This window comes from Triturus cristatus, chromosome 2_1 (assembly GCF_964204655.1).
Source record: "Triturus cristatus chromosome 2_1, aTriCri1.1, whole genome shotgun sequence".
Classification (NCBI taxonomy): Eukaryota; Metazoa; Chordata; class Amphibia; order Caudata; family Salamandridae; genus Triturus; species Triturus cristatus.
In genome coordinates this window covers 411,553,360-411,579,629 of record NC_140581.1, presented here as the reverse complement: position 1 = coordinate 411,579,629, position 26,270 = coordinate 411,553,360, and the positions used below count along the sequence as shown (strand labels likewise).

The following is a 26,270-nucleotide window of genomic DNA, read 5'->3' as shown; positions in this document are numbered from 1 at the left end:
ACTGCGTTTTTTGTTGAATGTTGTGTCCAGTTAACTATTCTATGTGTGTATGAAAAAGTTGTCATCTTTTGCTGCTCTGCTGCTAAAAATAATTCATAATGTTTTGAATTAATGATTGCACTATCCTGCAGGTTTTTCTTTATTATATGTGTTTTGTGTACCAAGTTTGTTTGATGCATCTTTGTCCTAAGCGGAGCTCATTGTAAAAGTAAATATTGCCGTCATAACCCTGTGTGCATAGTTTGTCCCACAGACACACTTTACTTATCCCAAGAAATATCCCCTGAAAAAGCAAAATGTCTCATCCACCTGTACCTATGTAGTATTCGGCCCAAGATACAACCTAGTAGAGTAGAACCCCATCGAGTAGTAGTAAACATCACCCAGTATGAGACCATCCCCACCACACTACATACTCACCGAGCCTAGCGATATTCAAACTGAGCTAGACAGGATGCGCAGCTGGTAGGTCCTAGGGGAGGACACAGTTTGGCCCCAAGATTTTCCAGAAAAGAGGTTCATGGAGTTAGCAAACCACAGCACCAATGCACAAACACGTCCACTCCCGCCTCTGTCTGTGGTTCCCGGATGGCCCTTAGCATGTCTGGAGCAGTCTTCTTTAACAACAAATGGACCTCAGGCATGGAGATCTAGTGCAGGGCCATCTACCTCGATGATGCTAGAGGAAATGGGTCTCATAGGATAAGGCTGAATACCAACATAGATATCCCATGTCAGGAAATCTGGTATACTGAGATAGGTACACATGGTTGAAGGGAAAGGGACAACCCTTAATTGAATGGAAACTTATACTCTATTCTTTGTGTTTCAGAGGCAAAGGAATGATCCCGTTTGGCATAAATGAGAATTGTGGAGCAATACTACACGTAAAAGACATGCAATGGGGCACCTCCGCGCTGATGGATATCTACTGGCAATGTAGGGGTTTACCTACGCTCAGCTTGTCCCTTGATTGCGGGGCATCTGTACCCTCATAACCATACAACCCCGACCCTGGTCATCCCTGGCGAAGACCTGTCAAAGTAGTTCAAAGAACAACTCGATTGCATCAGGCTTTTGAAAAAAGAAATGCTGACTATTTTGTCTGGGCTCAGTACAAGGACATTCCGGAAGAATTTTGACTTTTTCTGACACTTAAGTAAACGTTGGAGGGTCCATGCCCTTTTTCACCCTTCAAACAAAGGTGATCGCCCGCTGGTTACTACTAACCAGGTGGGAAATGCTGAAGATGATCAACAATACTGAGCTCGGCCTAAATGCTATGAAGGAGGAACTAAGATCCATTCACCTCATGGTGATGCAACATCGGCCTGTGTTGGACTTGATGACTGATGGGGAGAGGATGTGGTCCGTCGGCTGCGCTGCCGCCTCTGGTGCAGGAAACCAGGGTTCGAGCCTCGAGGTCGCGTCCACATCCTGTGATTCTGGGCAAATCACTTGATCTCCCCGTGCCTGAATGTGTAATGTAAATACGGTGCTATGTAAAGCGCTCCAATACCTTCGGGTCGAGTTCACGCTATATAAATATGCAAAAAAAAAAACTGTGATGGCGGGTGGGGTGTGTGCTAAGATCGGTACTTCCCGCTGTCCTTTTATCCCTGGTGATGACATGGACAATAGGATGCTATCTCTTGCCATCCAAGCATTGCATTGTCTACAAGCTGACATGAAGAAGGAAGGAGGTGCCCATGAGCAGGACTGGTTTGCCGATGTGTTTTCTGGGCTCCCCCAGTGGGTCACCAGACCGTGCACGTCATTGCTCCCAGTTATAGTTTTTGTGTTGTTTTTGTGTGGTTTCCTACAAGTGGGGGGTTTTCTGCTGTATAAATGCAGTCCTCAAATTAGGTGAATGCAAGGGGAGATACTAACAGACACAAAAGAAACACACTGTACCTCAAATAATGTGACTGTAAAGAATTGTGGGGCAATTGAGGTAGTTGAGAATTCAACTAAGGGGGCAATGTTAACATTGAAAAATGCAATGTCGATGTACACCATAATATATGTACTTATAATAACGACCTTGCATCGCTGTTGTTGAACCTACCCGGTATAACCTCCCCATCAACGCTGAGTCAGAAATACTTGGTCAGGCAGGCCCTGCGACCTAAGCCTGAAGCCCCTGATTGACAGATCACAGGTGGGGTGACACGTAACCTTAGACAAACATGCGAACAGGAAAACCCAGATCGATCCCACAGATAGGCAGCAAAACCACAATGGTCTTAGGATTTTGACCCCAATAAAACACATTTGGCCGGAGGGGCGCGCGTTCCTAAAACACCATAAAGCCAGATACCATACTAAGTTAGGAACACTTAGCCAATCACAACACAGCATGCACATTACACACAGTGATCACATGCTCCCCATACCGGACAGCGGGACACGTACCCACTGGCCCCATATTTTATCCACGCAGGTCGAGTTCCTTCTGTACTTCTTATGAAATTACCAGATTTATGGCCCCATGACCAGGCCCAGATTTCTGTCTCCATAGGAATGTACAAATTAGTTTATGACCCTTCATGTAATGTATGAAATGACGGTCGATACCAATGTGCTTTGAGACAGTTTTCCTACCCTAATTCTGTTGCCTGCTCTCCTGGCCGCTGTGTTTAATTAAACTAGTTGTTCCTGTTTTGCCAAAGGCCTCTTTCATTTAATTTTTTCCTAGGTAAATTCACATTCGAGCAACAGCATCATTTATATATAGGACACAAGATTGCTTCTTTCCTTGATGGGAGCACCAGGCCAGAGGATATTACTGAATTAAACATAGATGTTAGAATCGAGTCCCATTTTTGGTATTAAGCTTCATTAAGGCAACGATGAGACCATTGGAGCCAGGGGCCTGTGAGAATTAGCAATTTTTAATTAGTTCCATTGAATCAGCATGACTAATACTAAATTCTTCTTGGTTTACCGGACCCTTCTTGTCCGTTTCGACCATCCCATAGAGTACCGTTAGGTTCTTTTTTCATTGATCATATGTTATATGGTAATCACACCCCACTTTAAAGTTTTTAGTGTCCTTACCATCTATGGCCCAAAATTCTTTCTATTTTTGGTGACTATTGCGGTGTGCAAATCGGACCATTTGCGTTCTTGTTCTGTTTCTTTAAGGTGGTGAACTTCGGTTCTTAGTTGTAGATTTCAGTTTTTTAAGGCGGGGATGTTGCCTACATTCCCTTCGGCCTTCAACAGCTGCCTTACATCCTTTCTGTGAGAGGCTGGCTTAGTATATGGTGCTCACTTATGTAAGTGTTGCACCCTGCACTAATCCAGATAACCCTTACAGTGATTTTAGTGGCCTTGGACAACCTTAGAAAGCTCTCTAAGTGGTAGCTATGAAGAGCAGCCTTCAGGCTTAGTCCAGCAGGAGTGTAAAGCAGCTTGTTTTTCCAGTACTGAACCTTTTTTTTGTTTTTGTTTTGTTTTTTAGAACTCTTTTTTTGGTACATATTCAAGGAGCTGTACATTCAAAATACAGTTATAAAATGTTACTATGTTCTTGGTTATACATTTGTTAGGTATCTGTAGTACAATGTTGTTACTACAACAACGTTGACAATCAATGCACATTGCTTCTGTAGACCTGCCATGCCCCCCATATCTTTTCTCATTTCTTGGGGCAACCTATACTTTTCTAGACTGTGTGTTCTGCTTGCCAGCACCAATCTAGATCATTTTTCCACTTATTTACTGTCGGAGTGGTACTTGCCCCCCATTTACTTGCAATATTCTGTTTCGCTACCACAGCTGTGAGTGCTAAACACTGTCCTACATGTCTCGGCCAATCCTCTTCCCCTGCGGTCCGTAGTAGGAACCATTTTGGCTCCATTGCTACCTCCACGCCCATGACTGCTGCCATCACATCAGCTCCTTTACGCCAGTATGTCTGTAGGGGTAGGCATTCCCTTAGTAAATGACAAAAGGTCCATTATGCTCCACACCCTCACTGGCAGTGAGTATTTTCACTACTCCCCATTCATTGCAGGACTGACCTAGGATAATATGCTCTGTGTAGGACTTTTAGTTGTATCAATCGGAACCTTGCTTGTTATTGCCACTTCTTCCGGGCCTTGTAGTGCCTCTGTCCATTCATTTTCCTCTATGCGGCCAACATCTTGTTCCCAGGTACTCCTCAGTGTGCCTAGGGTGTCTGGGGCGTTGTTAATTATCTTCCTATATAGCAATGAAATTCCCCTTGGTTTTTCCGTCAATATCCTGGATTCTAAAGGAGAGGCTTCCTCCAGAGTCTCCCCCTCGCTGATGTATTCCCACAGTGCATGTCCTAACTGGATGCATCTTAGCCATTCCCCGTTCCCCATTTCCTATTCTGTTTGTAGGGTCTTGAATGTTATGTATGCCTGACCTTGCCACACGTCCCCCAGGGTATCCAAGCCCAGCTGCTCCCACTTGGTGAAGCACCTTAGTTTGTGTACTCCCTTCGGGCGATCACCCTCCCATAGGGGTGTCATCCCAGTAAGTCTACCTTCCCAGCCTAAATATTTTGTCGCTGCATACCATGCTTTTATCACTGTCCTAGTGTGTGTTGGTAGATTCCCCCTTTGTTGTCCAGTTTATAATATTGCCTGAGGTCCTTTCAAGTCCATGGCCAATCTATCCACTCGATATGCTGGTGTCGGCCCTTTCTACAGACATCCATCCGTTTATTTCAACCATCTGGGCCACCCAGTAGTAACCCTGGATGTCAGGTACTTCATAAATTCCTCTCTGGAGTTTGCACAGTGCTATCTGTGATGCAGATCCACACCACAATAGAGCTCGTAGTTCTGAATTCACCATTTGAAAGAAGGAGGGTGTGTCTTGATGTATCCATGCCGCCAGTGGCTCCAAGGCTAAAGTGATTAAAATCTGGGATATTAGGCAACCTTCTCTTGTCCCTCTGTGCAAGGCAAACACTCAAGACACCGTGGCATCAATCCGTACTCTGGCTATTGGTTGTTGGTAGAGAAGTTTAACCCACCCTATGAATTTTGGACCCAAACCAAACTGATCTAAAACCACGAAGAGATAGTTCCATTCCACACTATCGAAGGCCATCCGGGCATCTAGGTGCATGTTGGCCAACTGGTCCCCAGGGCACTGCCCTGTTAGAGGACTCTGAACAATCTCCAGAGGTTCAGTCTAGTTCCTCTGTGTGGCATAAACCCTGATTGGTCCGGTTGTGTAAGGGAAGTAATCACTCCAGCCAGACGTGTGGGCAAGAGCTTTGCCAGGACTTTCACCTCATAGTTGAGCAACGAGATTGGTCTATACCGTCAGTATTCCGTCTTGTTTTGCCTGTTCAGCATACTCATCAGGTGTTCTGCTGTTTCATTCAGCATGGACTTGTACATTTCCAGTGGCAGACCATTTGGTCTCGCTGCTTTGACCGATTGTATAATGTGGAATGCTGCCTTTTTCTCTTCAAGTGTCAGCTCGTCCTCTAGCATCTCTCGATCTTCCCTTGCGAGTCGTGGCAGAGTAATGTCTCATAACAAGTCGCGGCAGTCCTCCTCTGTCCAGGAACCCATCCAACATTCCTCTTTCTCTTATCTAACCAGGCCAGTAGTTTGCTCGCCTTATCCTTCATGTCATAAAGCTTGTGTTGCGTAGCCAATGCCTGTGTCCTGGCACGGTCTTCTAATAAGTCTTGCAAATCTTTTTGGCCCAAGCAATGTCGATCATCAACTATTTGAGAGTCACTACCTGTTACCTGGGCCTCCAGAGACAATATCTTGTTTTCAAGGGTGTGACACTTAAGGTGTTTTTCTCTATATATGGCCCCTATGCTTGCTTGAGCCCTGCTTCTGAGGACCATTTTAAAGGCCTCCGAGAGGGTCACATTTGAATTAACTGAACCCACATTGTCCCTAAAGAATTGCTCCGCCCCTCTCCTCATATCCTCCCCAAAGTCCCTGTCTCTGAAAAACCATGGGTCCTCTCTTGGGGATAGTGTGTGATCCTTTTGGGGGAATAGCTTTGCTTTGACTGGGGAATGATCGGATACTCCTCGTGCTATGTGTGTTGCATCTAGGAATTCCCCCAACCCTGGGCGCTGTGTGATGTGTTAATCAATTCTGGAGAGACTTCTAGTCGCTGCAAATAGGTGGGTGTATTGCTTCGCGGATGGGTGTTGGTGCCTCCGTATGTCCCCGAGGCCCAATGCTTCGAAAAAAACCCCAAGCTGACCTGCATTCCTCACTATGCTCACCCTCGGGGTCCTGTTCCTCGCCACATCCATTTCTGTAGACAAGATGTAGTTCAGATCCCCGCCCAGGACCAGCCGACCCTCTGGGAGTGGTAGCATCAGGGGGCCTAGTGCCTCCAATGTGGCAGTCTGGAGTCCTGGGGGAGACTACACCGAGCACAAATTCAATCTCTTACCCTCCCAGGGTCTACTAATACCACATAGCGCCCCAATGTGTCTAACCATACTTTCCCCTGGACAAAGGGGAATGCCCTTTTACACAGGACTCCCACCCCTCTGGATCCAGAGGTATATCCTGCGTGTGTCAACATGGTGTAACCATATCTATCTAGTGCTTTGCAGTAATTGCCCTTAAGTGTGTTTCTTGTAGAAGAACCACATCAGGGGAGTGTCTTTCAATGTATTGTAGGACCGTTGATCTTTTAAAGTTGCCATTGAGACCATTTGCATCACAATACCACACTTTCATTGAGGTCAGTTTCAACTTGCGTTCCTCCATTATTAAGCAGGGATTGAGTCGAGTGTCCTCTCCTTATTTTATGTCATACATTCCCGCATGGAGTGCCCCACTGCCTATCTGACGTTTGCCCCTATCGTACTTTCTATTGATACCGTACCTAACTAACAACTTAACCCCCACCCTGCTTTTAAGGTTGCAACATTCCCAACTTTCCAACCCACAGAGCGCCTGTTGCCCCAAAACCTGCAAAACAACTCTATATATTCAATTGGGGGAGGTGCTCGTCTCAACAATGCTGATACAGAACAAACACAGTTTTGTTTCCTCCCATCGGAGCCCTTTGTCAGAAAATTATCTTTGTGTACCCCCAAGGGTGATATTCTCTTCAGTAGGCTCAATCCGAATCCCTGAGAGTCTGTGTTCAAGTCTGCCCCTATGGTCAGCCTCGGGGGATATTTTGTGACCCCTCCAGCCTTACCTCAGCAATTGTCTCACCTGCTTATGTTTCTTGTGTCTCATCTGCTCTGGGTGGACTTCCGGATCTTGGTGCTGTAGCTTGTTGGCCTTGTCCAGCTCCACTCTCTTTACCACCTTTATGGAATCCATGTTTCGGTTCGGATCTTTGTCTTTGTCCTGGCCAACTGCGCGCCAGCCCTCCAACCATCCCCCGGCCTCCTCTGGGGATGCAAAGTGGCAGGTTTTCCTGATTGCTATGACCTGCAGCCATGCTGGGAAGAGCGTGTATTTCAAGTCTCTGGGTCTTAGCTCTTTTTTAATGGGTTTAAAACATCTCTGTTCTCGCACTGCAGACAAGTGGTGCTGAGTCTCAATTCAGGCCTATGGAGCCCTCCTCACCTTGGTACAGTCGTGTACTCAGCCTATGCCACTGCCACCTACCGCTATTAAGGCCCTCGCCACCACCCGCACGCCGACCTCGTTGTTTACTCTACGGTCCAGCTTCTAGTCAGGCATGGCCTCAGAATGCAGATGAGGGTTACCCCATGCCCCTCAGGGTTCCAGCGCTGAGTAGTCTGCTTTTTTGGCAGGCTCAGCTGACCCCCCAAAAGCTCCACTGCAGCTCCAGGCCCCACCCGCTTGCCTTGGTGCACCAGTCGGCCGGCTCGTTCTCTGCAGTCCGGCTCTCACCTCTTCAGCGCTCCGGGTCCTGTCTCCCAGTCAGGCTGCCTCGCCCGCGGGCCTCAGCCCACCCTCCGAAGGCTCAGCAGGGAAATACTTTGGTGCCATACCGGCCGTCACCCGGCGCTGCCGACTATCTTCGGCTCCATGCCTCGCACTGAGGTCCGAGCAAGGGGGGGAGGTGGGGGACAGCCCCTCACCTCCTGTGCTTCTTTGGACCAACGTGCATCCCCTAGGGGCCCGGATTCGTTAGGATGTTCTGGAATAGGACCGCAACTCCGCTACACTGCGGCCATCTTGGTCCGCCGACAAGCCACACCCCCACCAGTACTTAATCTTGTGGTATACGTTAAGTGGAAAAGAACCACACAGTATAGTTATAAAAATATATCTTTCTTTATTAACACTGACTAACACAATGTATTATCTCCTACCCGGAGATATAAACACATTACATACAATACTTTGTAAATGGAATTCGTAAATAGCACAGAATACACAGTGGTCTCCAGGGGGAGACAAAACCATATACTAAAATAGTGGAATGCGAAACACGACCTAAGTTGAAAATGGACCCAGAAGACATAGAAGAGCCGGGGACCCAAGGAACCACCCAAGGTGAGTATCTTGGAACCCTACGGAGGTGGTGTGCAGAGTGGGATCACGACTGCGTGCTCAATGTTATTCAATAGGTAAGTCGCGTTGTAGTTTTAAAGAAGAAGGATCCTTCCCAGTGGAACCTGAAGAAACTCTGTGAAAGATGGAAGGTTGGAGAGTCACCCCATCCATGGATACCCCAGAAACCAGGATACCTACACCAGGGAAGCCGGGTGCATAGTTGCGAAGTGACTTCGGAAACTGCCGTAGACCACAATGGAGGATTTCAGGAAGATGCCGCTGGCGAAGAAGGTGAAAGTGTCCGGTGGAACCCAAAGGTGGATTTAAGGTGAGAAGTACCTGCAAGCAGAGGGGACAGAGTCTATGCCACTCAGGAGTGACCAGGAGCCACAGAAGACAAATGGCTACCGATGTCCGAGATGCAGCAGAGTAGATGGTGCCCTTGAAGTTGCACCTGCCCGGACCAGGTGATGCAGAGGAGGACCAGGAGCCGTGCACAAGCTGTCCCACGTTGGATGTCAGGAGCCAAGGGGTCAGTGTCCGGCATGGGCACCAACAAGCATTGGCAACGGCAACGAACATAGTGAAAATAAAAGGTGCAGTGTCGGGACCAGCAAGGTCCAAGTGACTCACCATGAGCAGATAAGTTAGGGCAGGCCGAGCAAGCAGGGGAGCCCACTGGAGCCAAAGAAGACCCTCTAGAGGACCTCATGCAGCTCACCAAACGATGAAGGACCACGGTGTAGAGGACTCAGTGCAGGAAAAGATCTTGTCTGCAGGAGATACTTGAGGTCGGAGCTTCTTGGAGCCAGGGGATCTCTGGAGGAGAGAGTCCACAAGCCTTGGCAATGGCAAGTTGACGCAGTACACAGGAGTTCTGTTCCAGCAGTTCTGACGAGGGATACTGGCCTCAAACTCGATGAAAAGACAGAGCAGGCCTTGAAGGAGTTGCAGAACCACCACCTGTGTTGCTGAGCCTTTCAGAGTCTGTGGGAGCCCAGGATCAGCAGACCGGTCAGCTGCGTTGTGGTCCCTGCAGATGCAGGGGAGTGACTCTTTCACTTCAAGGGAGATTCCTTCAGGTGTATTGGATGTCCACAGGTTCTCTGAAGAACCTGTATGGAGCACAGGCACATACGTTGCAGCAGGTTTGCAGGACAACGAGCCAGGAGCGGCAGGAGTCTTCCCAGTTGCAGTTTTGGTTCCCAATGCGAAGTCCTGCGAGGTTCAGAGTGCCCAGATGGTTAAGTTGAAGTGGTATGTGATCTGAATCTTGTCCCACGACAAATCTAGAGACCCACCCGCAGGTGAGCCCTTAAGTACCCTAAGGAAAGGGTTCGAACGATTAAGGGGTCCCTCCCAGAGCAGGGACTGGACAGTGGGGAGGATACTCCCATGTCCTTTGTCCAGTTTCGTGCCAGAGTGGGAGCCAACGGCTCCCTGAACTGGTTTGGATTGGAGTATGCAAGGAGAGCACCAAATGTGCCCATCAAGCAGTCTGAGTGGAGCTGGCAAGCGCCCCCTCCATGTCCCAATACACTAAGGGGCCGATTCCGATCTCGGTCGGAAGGGCACCGAATCGGGTTCGGCCGGAAAAACTACGAGCCGTACGCGTGTTTTCCGGCCGACTCGTACAGCTGTATGAGCGAGCAAGTACGATGCAAGCTACATGAAATTTACCGACCGACTCGTTTCCGGGTCCGAACCGTTCCGACAAAAGCAAAAGCTCCCGGAGTCGGACTTTGGGGGTCTGCGTCGGGCCCACTGACACCCGCAGCCCTACGACTCGGACACAGGGGGAGACCTATGGGTCTCCCCAACACAGGCATGTACGGTGCGGGTGGCACCGACGCGTACTCACTGTAGGGGGCGCACTTGTTTGAGACGTACCCATTCAGTCAATGGGAGCCCATGTACATGTCGTACAACCGGCTCCCATTGACTTCTATGGGAGTCCGACCGAACCGAGTCCGACAGCATACGTGCGCATCGTACTCGCTCAGTCGGACTGTAGGGGTCCGGCTCGGTCGGAAAACACTCCGGATCCGAATCGGTCGGAGTGCTTTCCGGCCCGGATCGGAATCGGCCCCCAAGTCCTGTCGGTGAGGTGTCTATGACAGGATACCTATTGTACCGTGTTCCTCTGCTCAAGCTGGGCTCAGCGGCAGGATGGCAGAATCATGTCTCTGTTCGGCAGCAGCCATAGTTTACTGTCCGGGCCTAGAAGACTGGTACTGGGAGCACTGAGGGCCTCCTGGAAGAGCTTTACAGATAATGGAATCATACCTCCCACATCATTTACGGTGTGAGGGTATAATTCCAACATGTTTGATACCAAACCTAACGGGGTTCGTTACAGCCAGTTTAATGATGGTCATTGCGTAATGACACATGGCCACTCTATGTATTGTAATGACTGATGCACTTACATCCAGGCAGAATGGACTCTGAACGTTGTATGGGTGTACTGCTCATGCAGGTGCACCCTCACACTTAGAACCGAGCACCCTGCCTTCAGGATTGAAAGGCCTGGGGTAACTTATAGCTTTTAAGTGCAGTGACCTCAGATATAAGGAAACTTATATCTGTTGTAAGTGGTGCAATGGCAGGCCTCTAGTCACAATTTGAGTAGTCTCTCATGGGTGGCATAATGCACTCTTCAGCCCATGGGAGATCCCTGGTGTACCAATGCCCTTGGTACCTTAGTACCATATACTAGGGACTAATCAGGGTATACCAGTAGCCAATATGGAGTGTACCCAAGTGCTCACTATGTAAAATTTAGGGAAGAAGCACAGATACTGGGTTCCTGATTAGGAGGGTCCCAGTCAGACTAGTCAGAAAAACATAATGGCACCAGCAAAATTAATTCTTTGTCTGACATTTTGAAAGCTGACTTAGCTGGGTGGTCGTTCGGATGCCTACCATTTAGTTGGCGAAATCTCAGGCCCAGTAGGGTGGAACTAACCTATCTACTTCGGCCAGAAGATTTATTAAAAGCGACCATTGGATCCAGGACGGCTAACTGTAAGCCTATATGATTGCCCTAGGGCCCTTTATGCCATCGCTGGAAAAGGCTGTTATTAAAGACACCAGTCAGCACAATCCTGGTCTTAGGACATAGACCTACGATAGATTCAACCTCTTCCAGAATAATTGGCACTTTCTTTCTGTCCCAAGCTTCCAAAGGAGGAATATAGATGTTAATCAAGTAGATTTGTATGTTGGTAGCAAATTTGACCCAGATTGCCAGGATATTTCTTTTCTACACGTAGTGCGGTAGTTTGAAACTCTAAGGAGCATTTCACATGAACCGATAAACCACCAGCCAGCCTACCCCACACACCTTTAGTAACTGGTATACCCGATGGATAAGAAATTTTGAATATGAAAAACTGATACTTTCTAGGTTTCCTGAAAAAAGAAAATGTCGTACATAAGCAAAAGGTTATATAATTACAGGTTATGGTTATTTTCTTGCCTGTCCCACCCAGCAGAGTTCCATGAGCATATCTTAAGGGACTCCTTAGTCTGCCTGGCTTCGTCACTACCTAAACCAGAAATTCCATTGTCGGTCTTTTACTGCGATAGGTATCGAGGTGATTGCCAATGGGAAGCGAACTCATCTGTTCATTTTGGCCTTGGAACACCCAACAGTAATTAATACCCATATTATTTTTGGGGACTTTGAAGAAGGGCATATTGTTCAGGATGTTATTTGTGGGGTCTCTGGAGAATTAATTGGACATCTTTTTGAGGAAGTGTTGCTATTTCCTCTTCTCGACCAGTTTTATGGTTATCCCCTGGTGCACAGACAGAATATCGAGTTTTAAATATCGTCATACAGTTCAATTGAAAATATAACGATACAGAAATATCGACAGCAAGAATATAGTGGTAAAGAATTTCGACTTTAAGGTAAGGAATAACGTTTTTGAAAATATCAACGTTAGTAATATCGTTTGCAAAAATATAGTTGTTTAAAATATTGATTTTTAAATCAGGGTTATGTATTTAGTATGTATTTCAAAAGTATGTTATCAATTTTTTTGTATAAGTATTGCTTTTGTTTTTTAATATAAGTATTACATTTTGAGTTGTTATTAATTATATGGTAATTACATTTTGCGTTTTTTAGTTCTTGAGTGGGTTGTGGGTTTATAGGGGAATAGGGTGGGAAGTAATTTATAATAAATTAATTAATATTTTTTATTTATTAGTATTTATTTAATTTAGATTTCATAGTGTTAATTGTGGGAATTAATGTATTAATTATTCATTAATTGGTTGTTAATTTATAGTGTTAACTGTGGGAATTAATTTATTATTAATTATCAGTTGCTTAATAATTATTAATTAATTTATAGGTAATTAATTATGTTAATTGTGTTATTTGTTAGGAATGGGTGGCTGGGTATATAGGGGTAATGGGTGGGAAGTAATTTATTTAGTGATGGTAATTAATTAATTACAAATTAAATATGGCAATTGTGTAATTAATTCGAGATGTGAGTTGGGGGTTTATAGTGGTAAAGGGTGGGAAGTAAATTCTTTTAAATTAATAAGTTGTTAATTGATATTAATTTAATAATGTAAAATTAGTTATGGAAATTTTGTAATGCTTTTCAGGTCTGTGTTGTAGTGTTTATAGTCATAGAGTGTGGAAACTATTTTAGGTTTCATTCATTATTAATTAGTTGCTCATTAATATTCATTCAATAATTGATACATATTTATGGTAATTGTTTATTTTTATTATGTGTGTGGATTTTTGTTTTATAGGGGTAACGTTTGGTGAGTAAATTAAGTCTTATTGGGTTTTTTTAAATGTTAATTAACAATATTTGTTTATTTGATAATTATGGAGGTACACTTTAAAAAAAAAAAAATTGATGTGTGTTGTGAATTGTGTGGTGTTATAGGGTAGGAAATAAAGAATATTACATTTATGTAACAATTAAGGTTTTTGACTATAATTAGTTTCCATTAAATATAGTTATTTGTTTGTAAATTATTTTATCTTTTTTTTAAATAATCTTTGTAGGTAATTTTTGGATTCTTTTTTAACATTACAATACATTTATATCTTGTGCAATTTTTAAGACTTTTGTTTTCGTTTTTTGCATTTTAACATCTTTTGCATTGTAGTTTATATTTTGTTTGTTTTTAAGTTTGAATTGACTTCAGAGGGAATATTAATTTGTACTCACTGAAGTGGGAATAGTAATTTTTACCCCTCCGCTATCCAGCACTTTCCCTACTGTTGCAGTAATTGGAGTGGGAATATATATTGATTAGGCACTGCAGGTATAGTGTATGTATCGAATGTATGAGTATTGCCATCCACAGCTGGACATGTGACCGACGAATTCAACATTTCAATGCAGTATAACAGAGATTATAGGACCACCTAAATGAGAGTAGACAGCTGGTCTGCATTTGACCAGAATGGCTACATGCTGCATAGCCTTCAGAAAACCAGAAATGGATTGAAAGTGGAACACAAACTGGGTTTGAAACTTTTAATATTCAAGCTTGAAAAACCAATAAAGTCTTGGTAAAAGGAGCAAGGGTATTGTGGACATGCACTACTCAGGAGACCCGTAAATAAGAACAAGACCAAACGTTGATGGTGCCATGCTGCAGGGATTTTGCTCAGGATCGGAACTATACTTTTGACCAGAGAACATCAGTATGTAGGGATCTTGTCACTATACAACATCAGAATCTATGGGTCCAAATCTGACTAACTTATAGTGCCTCACTTGCCCTTCTAACCTTTCCAGAGAGACAAGTGATTTGGCACCCCATAACACAACCCTCTCGACCCTCTCAGAGATCGTCATAGCAGGTCATCCCATTTGTTCTCTCATTCGTACTTGTCCACAATAAACTAAAAAGAGACACAAAGGAAGTTTACAATATTTATTTGAACTAGTGTGCTCTGATATGTAATAATTGCGCCACAACTAGGAAACAAATACAGATCAATATTGTCATTAGCATGATTAGCAGAACCATATACAATGAAAAACTCTGTCATATTAGCTGACAGATTTGCCTAAACCCGCCCTCACTACAGAAGCTAAGTGATTATAGATTATAGACTATAGATCTCTGGGTTTAATGACGGATGCCATACCTGAGCATACACAGGTAGTTGCTCTATATTTCAGCTGACACAGCCCTCTCATCTCATGAACTTTGCTCTGTCTGCAAGTCTTGGCTCTGTGTTTCCTAGAACAGCATGTCCCAGGTTATATAACAAAACATGTGTTCAAAAACATCAGCTGGGTTTCTCTATTATATCTAGGTGTTAATGTCTGACCACAGAGACTAACAAGGAGCAATGTTGTTTGACCTTGTCTAGGCTGTTCGACTAAATCTCAGGGAAAGAACAGAATACAAGTACATATGCTGACTATGTGTGAAAATACAATGTGGCATAAAAACAAGTGTGATGTTTGGTAACGTGTGCATAGCAAAAGTAGCCTACAATTTGCATAATTAGGCTTACAGAGGGAAAACGACAATAGACTATGTAGGAAACACATGACAAATGTTATTGCTCAAGCATCGCCAATCTCTTAATTTTTGCCTCCCGATGTGTATAATACTATCAGTGAACAAGATTTTCAAGAAGACAACCAGGTGTGACAGGCCCAGGGATTCAGACCTATGATGAACTTCTAGACTTCAGCTGGCATGCATTTGAGATAATGCATTCATCTCTCTACGGCTCTTATCCCCAGCCCCCTTTCTCCTGGAAAGTGAACTGCCAACACGCGTCTTCAGTTCGCATATTGATGGTTGACTAACAAGGTTTAGGATGTGCATGCTTCGGTCCTGCAGAACCTGGTGCTCCAGGTGAGTGGACTTTGACAATGGGTACACACAAACTGTAATTCTAACAATTCTGTATGCTTCATAACTTGGCAGTGTGGTCTTCGTACGCAGGTATGATAACTGGAAAAATAAATACACAAATAAGCGAACATAGTAGTAACCTCCACAAAAATGGCTAACTACTTTATCACATCAAGGCACACAGTGAATGACTTCCTTCGGACTTTAATTAAGCAGTTTTAACCAACTGGGAGGGGGGTGCTCCCTATAATAAGGCATTGCTATAGAAAGAACAGCAGGTGAACTATCGATTATCCACCCATGCAAGAGGCTTCAATGACTACGTCCTCTGGTTGAGCCTTAAGTGAGTTGATGCTCAATTTGTGCTATCATCTTTTTTTCATAAGAACAAACCTTTATAACATCTGGAAAATTCCATCAAAAAACATATGCCTTGTCCTGAACTTCAATATGATTTCTGGTTAACTTTATATAAGGTTAGTACATTTAGTTTTCTATGTACTTAATAGTTCATACTACCATATTCCCTTAGCAAGTGTCTGAACAGTTTACCTTCTAATAAATGGTGACTCTCTTTTTCAACACTGCCATAAGAGTTCACTCCCACCTGTTGTGCGTTGTTCATGCAAGAAGACAATTGATGGACAGAATGCAGAACAATGTCATGCATTCACCCCAGTAGAGAGATCTGTACCTTAATCCATCATTTTTTTGCTCACCATCCCATTCCAGTTTGGACCCAGCCATATGCATATCAGTCTTGACCCTGCGCCCAATGGTAACAGTCCAGCCCGAACTGCCAGGCCATGTCCTCCCTGGGCTGGAAAAAAGCATCCTAGGACCAGTTTCGGGGTTTCACCCCTCATCAGTCACGATAGCTTGACTCCAATGGCATGGAGAGCACGGGACCCACGTCTGGGCATACCCGTCCCACTCGGGGTGACAAATGCAAAAAGACAATTGAAGGACAGAATGCAGAACAATGTCATGCATTCACCCCAGTGCAGAGATCTGGGCCTAAATCCATCGTTGTTTTGCTCACCATGCTATTCCAGTTTGGACCCAGCCATATGCAAATCAGTCTTGACCCTGCGCCCAATGGGAACAGTCCAGCCCAAACTGCCAGGTCATGTCCTCCCTGGGCTGTAAACAAGCATCCTAGGACCGGTTTCGGGGTTTCACCCCTCATCAGCCAGGATAGCTTGACTCCAGTGGCATGGAGAGCATGAGACCCACATCTGGGCATACCATTCCCATTCGGGGTGACAAATATCCAGACGTGGGTCCCTTGCTCCCTTTGCCACTGGATTCAAGCTAATCTGGATGATGAAGGGTGTTACCCAGAAACCGATCCCAGGATTCTTGTGTCCGGTTCAGGGAAGACCTGGCATGGCAGTTCGGGCTGGACTGTTCCCATGAGGCACAGGGCCAAGACTGATTTGCGTATAGCTAGGTCTGAGCTGAGGTGGTGAAGTGAGCTAAAGAATGATGCCTGGATTCAACCCAGATCTGTGACTGGGGGTGAGTGTCTGAAAAGTTTCAGTGCTCCGCCCATCATTTCCTTGTGTTTGCCTTGTTCGCCCTAAGTTGGCAGGGTATGCCCAGACGTGGGTCCCTTGCTCCCTTTTCCACTGGATTCAAGCTAACCTGGCTGATGAAGGGTGTTACCCAAAAACCGGTCCCAGGATGCTTGTTTCCAGTTCAGGAAAGACCTGGCTTGGCAGTTCGGGCTGGACTGTTCCCATGAGGCACAGGGCCAAGACTTATTTGCATATAGCTGGCTCTGAACTGAGGTGGTGAAGTGAGCTAAAGAATGATGATGGATTCAACCCAGATCTGTGACTGGGGGTGAGTGTCTAAAAAGTTTTAGTGTTCCTTGTGTGGGCTTTGTTCATACAACCTTTTTTTACAAATGCCATCAATTTTGTAGTTATCCCATAAGCCAGGATTTATGTGCACAGACATCTGTGTATACAAAGAATTATCCTAGTTTAGGAACCACATCTATTCTCTGAGTACCCTTACCCTCCAGAGAATTACACACAACTCTTTCCTTTCCAATATGGCCCTGCTGTCTTGTGACACTTAACTTCTCATCATCACATCATCCACAAGCTGACACCACACGCTTCACTAACATGAAAGAGGGAGCACCGGGTCTAAACTCCAACATGTTGGGCAAGGCTGCTTCTATGATGAAGTAAGTGCTCCTCTCCTTCTCAGCAACAACATTGCTTTTAACCCGAACTCTGAGTAGTGGTATTGATGATTGATTGGGTACTATTTTTCAGTGTGACACAAAGAGTAACCTGCCAGTGACTATCTATGGGGCTAATAAGTTTCCGAAAAACAAGCACATTTATTTTCCCATGGTGAGTCTGTACAAATACAACTCTGCCTGTCTGTAATTGATTACTATGCTGATATCATTGGTCGCACTAATATACCTGAGAGATTTTTTAAATAACCCCCTCATTTTTGCAATGAATGTGCATGTTTTGGATGTCTGCGAGTTCATGAGGAGTTGAATGGGTGCTGAGCAACTTGTTCCTGTTAAAAATTGATGTTTCTGGTTGGCAGAGTATACACCCTGTCCAAGCAGGAGTCACAATCTAAGTCAGATTAAGTCAGAAACACAACCTAAATTAGCCTATGCTCACTCTCTGGTAGTTTGGCACAGAGCAGTCAAGCTAAACTTAAGAGGCAATGTGTATAGTATTTGTGCAACACTTTAATTACAGTAGCACAGTGAAAACAGCACAAAAAGACTCCACACCAGTTTAGAAAAATAAAGAATAATTATTGAGTAAAACAAGACCAAAACTACAGAAATCCAAAAAGTAGGACTATAGATAAAAATTGTTAAAGATTAAATGCAAAGATAGTGATTATAAGTCACTAGCAGTTAAAACGTTACTTAAGGTCCCAAGGACCGGTGCAAATCCAAAGTTCAGGCCGACCGCGATGAATGTCAGGCTGGCCACAGAACTCATGCAGGGTCCGCTGAAAAAGTAACTTGTATGGAGCAAAGCATCGACATGGAGAACATAATATGTCGGAATTGTCCATGCAGTCGGGTCGCTGCGTCCAAGATGTGCCTTGCAGACATCATAGAAGTTTTTGGTGCTGCATCATCATTGAGCCTTGCAGACGGTGTCTTAAGCATCTACGCTGCGTCGTCCTCAAACCTCACAGTTGGTACCCGTGTTTTTGTCGAATCGCCACTCCGTCGGTTCTGATCTTCGCAAAGGAGTCACTGCGTCAATTATTTAGGATAAGAGCTGCAGAAACCACTTCTGAAGCCCAGGACTGGAGGAGGCACCTCAAGCAAGGGCAGGACTTAAAAATGTCAGAGTCCAGCAGCACCAGCAGAGTTGCAGGAAGTCCTTTCTGTCCATGAGACTTCAGGAAACAGGAGGTAAGTCAGCAAGCCCTTGGTCCAGTCCCTCTCACTCCCAGACAGGAAACAGGCAATAAGCCAACACAGCAGAGCAGGTAGCAAAGTGGCAGTCCCTCCTACAACACAGCAATCAGCAGGCCAGCACAGCAATGCAGTTAGCAAAGGGTCAGTCCCTGCCACAGCACAGCTGCTCTTCTTCCAGGCAGAATGTCCTTGGTTCCAGTAGAGCTCTGATTTAGTGATGTCAGGGGTCCAGTACTAATACGTAAAAGTGCCTTTGAAGTGGGGGAGACTTCACTGGCTCCAGACTCACTTCAGGAAGGTATGCAGTTCTTTGTGTGGGGACAGGCGAAGCCCTATTCAGGTGCAAGTGCAGCTTTTCCCTTCCAATCTACCTCAGGAAGACCCATTAGCCCAATGATGGGCCATCAGGATGCCAATGTGACACCCCAGCTCCCTTTGTGTGACTGTCTAGATGGAATGCACCAAGCCCAGCTGTCACCCAACCCAGACGTGTTTTCAGAGACTGACCGAGACACAGAATGGTTAAAGTAAGAAAATGCCCCCTTTCTAACGGTGGCATTTTTAGACTTATTTTAATTTTTTTATTTTACAGAGTTTTATATTTTGCAAACTTGACCCGAAGGTATCGGGTATCAGAGCGCTTTACATAGCACCAGTTGCGTTACATGAGGACACGTTCCTTTTTGTTAGGCACGGGGAGATTACGTGATTTGCCAAGAATCACAGGATCTTCAGCGTCATTGCCGAGACTCGAACCTGGTTCCCCAGATTCAAGGTCGACCGCCCTAGCCGTTAAGCCAACTCCTCTTGCAATTTAAATTCCAACTACACCATAAGTTGTGAATTTACAGTGTGAGTCCAAAGATACCAAACTCCAAATCTCTGTCTTTTCCCAATTGGAAATTACACTTAAAAGATGTCTTAAGGCAATCCCAATGTTAACGTATGGGAGAGATAGGCCTTGCAGTAATGAAAAACGAATTTAAGATTCTTTCACTAACACAACATGTAAAACTTAAAAGTACATTTCCTACTTTTTAAATACACTGGGGCTGCCTGGGGCCTACCTTAGTGGTGACTTACATGTGGTAAAAAGAAAGGTTTGGGTCTGGCAAGTGGGTTAACTTCTCAATACAGCCAAAGTTTTAGATTCTTTGGACCCAACTAGCACTGCGTAATGAATATATCAATAATATAAAACACACTTAAAAATAATCTTGACCAAAAACAACTTTTGTATTACGTTATGTATTTTTCGATTCAGGTGTGAAAAACAGTTTGATCTTCAATAAACTAATGCACAATCCACTCCTAACAATAGCATATACAAAACAATAATTTCAGAAAAATAACTACCAGATATTATAAATCAACATAAGGCTCCAGATTTCCAATGTCAGAGTCTGCAGGATTCAATAGCCCAATGCATTTCGGGATGCACTCCCTTATTCACGGGCTGGAAAATTTTGTTTAAGGAACATAAATAAACATAAACTTGAACTTTTTCAAAATGGCAATTGTTTCTTTTGTGCAACAAACAAATTTACAATGAAACGACTAAGAGAATAAAGTTAGAGAAGTGATAAGGGACATAAGAAACCCAGAGTCGAAAAAAAGTCTAATATATAGCTGTTAAGTGCATATTCAAGTTATTAAAAAATAACCATGTGGAGATTTTCCGAAACTAAAAGAATAATGATCTGTGCTCAGATAACCATAATCGTCATGTGGAAAAAATAATAATTCTACATGCTATGCCCCAAAACTATCTTGTTGAAAGAATTATGTATAAACAACACTGTATAACTGAGAAACTTACTGGCTCCTGAAAATCACCCTGCTACGATATCTATGAAACTCAAAACAGTAAAGCACATCCTCCATGAGTACCTGCCCACAATCAAGCCTCATAATGTGCTGAGAAATTCGCATTATAAAAACTCAAACCTACAGGTCACCAAAAAGATGCTGGCACTGAGAGGCTACAATCTCAAACTCACACTGTACCAAACGTAGATCTAAGCAGCTGTGCAATCGATTCAAAATCGTGCAACTGTAAACACACAAGAGACCCAATGTCAGCTACCTCTAGCCTCCTCTTAAAAGTTCAATCAATCGGAATGCCTTATGCAGTATATCTCACCTATTTCTTCGATATTCTGAGTTGTTCCTGACAAGACGCGAATAACCTGGATTCCGCACCGTTCATTTTTAAACCTCCCAGAGATACTCAACACTGAGGAAGGACTCAACTTGTGTTGTGCGCGAACTGCGCCTCTCATGAGAGAATGAAATCCCTATGTTGAACAAGAATGAAACTGTGTTGAAAGACAAACATGCTATCTTCTAAATCTGTTTTGATGCCAATACCCTATGCGAAAATCAAACAGTGCTACTCCGTGTGTGACTAGTTTTGATTCAAACAGTACAAGCACTTAGTGCCACAATACTGATCTCGCTGAAAACAAAGGTTCCGCGGTTTTGAACTGGGTCAAACTTTGTATGGACTAAATGCTGGCTTCTAACTTCATTGAGACCCTCCTCTCCTGACACTTACAACTAGTAGAGATTCAGCATCTACAAAATATGACGGTGCGTCGCCTCATTCTCATTAATTCTTTTAATGGTGGGTTAAAAAAAATAATAATAATTAGGGAAAAGTGCTTCATATTGAAAGATTCTACACATTAAGGGGTCCATTAGGATGCCTTTTTCCGCCCGCCAGCAGCGGACATCACGCTCGCCAAATTAGTACATAGGCCAATTCCCGACCGCCGCGGTGCGGCGCGCACCGCCATCAAAGTGCGCCCGCTACTGCGACGGTGGGAGCCAATGGAGACTCACCGCCGTGAGGAATGACTTCCACCCCGCTCCACAAATTAGGATGACTAAAGCAAGCATACGCACCGCAGCGGAGACACCACCCAACCAGAGATGGCGGAAGCTTGACAGCGGAGCGTGAAACCAGAGTCCCGGTCACGACCGCCATGAACACAGCTCTTCACGTCTTTCCGGTGCTGTACCTGCTACATCACCAGGAACTCCTGGACTGCCGCGGATTCCGCCACAGGTACGCAACAACACAAACACATAACACACAACACACTGCCTGACACTGGGTCCAAATCCACATCAGACACCCTGGGGGGACAGGGACACATCCACAAGGGCACCCACACATCACCCACCTGCCACAAAGTCACCCTGCTGCATCCTGGACATACAGCTACTGCCACCATGCAGCAATGTCCCAGCCATGTCACAGCAGCCATGCCCCCCCTGTGCACCCCATGCACCACAACAAGCCAGGGCTATACATACCCTGCACCACACAACAAACAATCATGGAGACACACAATGCAGGAGTGGCTGCACAAGAACACACAGCACAGTAGCACAGGGTCAGGGAAACACACACAACACCACACTCAGGGAAAAAGCAATGAGGACAGGCAACACATGAACACACACAAGGAATCAATGTCCAAATGGACACACAGCCTGCACAGTCACACATACATATCACGGACTGACACACACACACATACACACCCCACATGCCAACAGCAATGGAGCACAACAAATAGGGAAACCAAAGTGGGCTGCACACAAATTGTAGGCAGTGGAGACACACAACAAGCATGTGTACATCACATAAACACAAGAGGCAGAGCACAACACCCTCACACCATCAAAGCACACATGGCTGGCACAGTCAGTGAAATCAAACCACAGACAGTTCCGTGCAACAACACAGGGAGACAGCAAGGCAAACCATGTATAGGCACAAGGATGAAAGGAAGGCCCTGAAGTCAAACTGGGAACAGCCACACATCCATACAACTACTTCACAGGAGTACACCAGCAGCACTACACACAGGGTCCATCTGCACACCTCAGGACTGACAAACACCAGTAAGAATCTACACACATACCCCCCTCACACCAGCAGCACAGAACACCAGTGCCAAACACACTGAAGGCTGGCAATACTTGACAGGCAATACACACCCTGGTCCCAGCCACAAACATCACACACACACAGGGATGCCGCCACAAATGTGGAAACAAATACAACAGACAAACACATAACCCAACAGAAACACACACAGAGCCACAACAACAACAGACATGCCCTGTGCACCTAAACTGGGGAAAGGCAATGAGAGAACAAACACAACAGGAGTGCACAACCTCATCACTCGGGAACAATGCACAGACAACATACCACAACACACACAAGAAGTGCACTATCACAGAACAACACAGCCACAGCAAACAAACAACAGATGCACAGGCAGAACAATCACATAATAAACAGCACAACATCAGGGGATGCACACCAGGCAATCACAAGGCAACATACATACATACACACACAGCACTGCATGCACAACAAGCTGTGTGTGCACACCAAGCATACCAGACACACACAGACATCAGTGACAGAACAGCAACCCACACAACACCATACAGCACAGCATAAAGACAACAGCACACCCGGGAAGTGAAGCAATAACACAAACAACACACATACATCCAATACAACACCCAATAGATGCACAAGTCTGGGACACAAAGGTGGAAACAACTTGACCACAGGACTGGGCAGCACACACAGTTGAACTGCTTATCAGCAACCATGACTGACAAACAGCACCAGAACATCACACATGACCCATTGGGGAAATGCACTGAGTGACACATTGACCCTGGAAAAAGAACTGCACCACAAAGCACAGTGGCACAAATGAAGTCATGGGGAGGCACACACATATACAAACCAAGGGGACAGCTCACACCAAAGTGAAGTGTACTGCATGTCAGTAGGGGACATGGCAGGAGTGTACCATACACAAATAGAGAGAGTGCAGACTCACAATGGGTAGGCAGCTGAAGCACAGATCGGGGATGGCATGACAACACACACAAAATGCCACAATGGAGGCAAGAAGGCACCATGTGACAGCAAGGCATGAGAAAACACTAACCCAATGGCATTGTGGAGCAGCAGTTCTGCACAGTCCCCACAAACAGCCACCAGACACATGGATTTGCAACAAAACACAACACTGACTTGCCAGTAACACTCCATGCATACACACAAGTGAAAAAAACAACAAGTAGGAGTCAGACAGAACTGCAAGGACACACCAACACACTGCACTGTACACAAGACACAACTCACACATAGCATACAACCACATCTACAGGGATGAACAATCAAAACAACAGGCACACAACTCCTGGGTGACACATTTGTGTAGTTGACATTGCAGAGGCATGTACACATCAACACTCCCCACAAACTCACCCCCTTCACACTGTACACTACCTGGCCATCGAAGAGCACAAATGGAAAGTAAGCCATAGGACTAGGATGACTGGCCATCTCAAGATGCCCACACATATACACCACTGGGCACACATAAAGGAAGAACACACATACATGATGACCCTGGACAGCCTGCCTGCAATACTGTTTGCAGAAACCCACTCTGTGCTGGCAATGACCCCCCCCCCCACACGACCCCCCACTGAAATGTTTACAATAGAGCCAACATGAACTAATCAAGTAAATGACTACTGCTAACCCTTCAAAATGTACACCATTGCCACCACAAGTATCTGGGTCAAGAAGAAATGAAGACCCTGTCAGCCCTGAAAAAAAGAGAGTAAGTGAGCCCAAACGTTGACCATGTTGAAGTGCCACACAGACTATGTGGCACAGTAAACCATCTTCACACAGCAAAATAACTTTATTCAGTAAGCACACTGACAAAATAGACAAAAGGAGAAACTGTCTTTATTCACATATTGCACAGATAGGTACCATGAGAAGAGAACAGCAAGGCACAAGAGCATGTCCATGAGAAGCTGCACAGGCAGGGGGCAAAACACAAGGCCAGTGGCCAGTCCAAGGTGCTGACTGAGTCCATGAGAAGCTGCACAGGCAGGGGGCACACAGCAGTGAACGACAAGGCCAGTGGCCAGGACAAAGTTTGTTTGGTGTACTGCAATGGCTTCCAACTGCTTCTGGGTGGGGTGGGGGAGTGCTCCATCCTGCTCAGGTGTGGGACAGGGGGCATGGTGGGTGTAGTGGTGCAGGCCTCCCACCCCCAGACACCCTGACTGTGAAGATGGCTACCTACCTGTGAGTTTGATGTGGGTTGTGTAATGGCTGACACATGCTTCTGGGTGGGGTGGGGGGAGGGATCCATCTTGCTGATGCTGTGTGCCAGGGCGCCTGGTGGGAGTTGTAGTGCTGTCTGTCTGTACACATGCCCCCATGGTAATGTTGGTAGCTACCTTTGGAGTGAATGGGAGTGGGTGAATGTTGGATCTTTGAGCCATGTTTTTGTGAGTGTGTGGTGCAGATGGATGGTATGTGTCCTAGGTGGTGTAGCTTTGTAGTTGTGCAAGACAGTACATAGCAGAGTGGCGGTAGTCATTTGTTTGTACTTACCAGCCTCCACTTCCCCGGCTACTCCTGTGAGACTCTCTGGATGCAGTATGGCAAGCACCTTCTCCTCCCATTGTGTGAATGGTTTTTGTGGAATGGGAGAGCCACTGCCAGTCCTCTGAGCCAGCTCACGGTTCTTGCTCCTCCTCTCCTTGACCACCCTCTTCAGATCATGCCACCGCTTCATGATCTCCTTTTTTGATCTTGGGGTGGTCCCTACTGCATTGACCCTTTGGACTATCCTTGCCCACATTTGTGTCCTTGTGGCTAATGGTGTCTGTTGGACCAGGCTACCTAAAAGCTGTGGTTCCACTTTGACTATCTCATCTACCATGACCTTCAACTCGCTCTCAGTGAATTTGGGTATTTTCTGTAAGGCCATGGTGTGTGGTGTGCAAAGTGATTGTGGGTGCAGGAGTGTGAGTGGTGGTTGTGCTGTGTATGGTGTGTGTTGTGCAGGAGGATTAGTTGTGCTGGTGTGGAGGTGTTGGTGGTGCTGTGTGTGGTGTGGCTAGTGATGTTGTGTCCTTTGCCTCTCCTGACAGCTGTGGTATGTGTCCCTTCTCCTGGAGATTTGCAAGGGATTGTGGTCAGGGAAGGGGCTGGTTTTATACTCAGCTATGTGGGTGTGTCCATTTGGGGTGTTGCTGACAGTTGTGTTGTCCTGGCATGTGTATTTTTCGTTTTGCCATGTGGTTGTGTCATTGGGGTGTGTTTTGTGTATTTGGGGGGCATGGCTAGTTTTCTGTGTGCACTGTTTGGCCTTCTTGTGGGGTTATGGCTTCGTCGCCATATTTTCTACGGTTCGTCCGCCACGGTGGCTGTGCTTCAGCTCTTCCGCTGGCTCTCCCATTCATCCCATTGTGCGACCGCGGCGGGCGGAGATGGCGGTACGTACAGCAGGACCGTCGGGATATCCTAATTTCCGGTGCGGTGTCTCCACTATACTTGCGGCGGGTTGGTGTTTTTCTGCTGCGATTCCGTCCGCCGTGGACAGATTTTGGCCATCTCTGCCCGCGACGGGCAGTTTTTCTTGGCCTCGTTCCGCCGCGGTCATTTC

General features: G+C 45.6%; 1 protein-coding gene across 1 annotated transcript in view; it reads left to right on the top strand.

Annotated features, from left to right (window-relative positions):
* The window catches only part of LOC146865382 (snake venom 5'-nucleotidase-like), a 950,113-nt gene that overhangs the window by 637,489 nt on the left and 286,354 nt on the right, over positions 1-26,270 (top strand). The window lies entirely within an intron of this gene.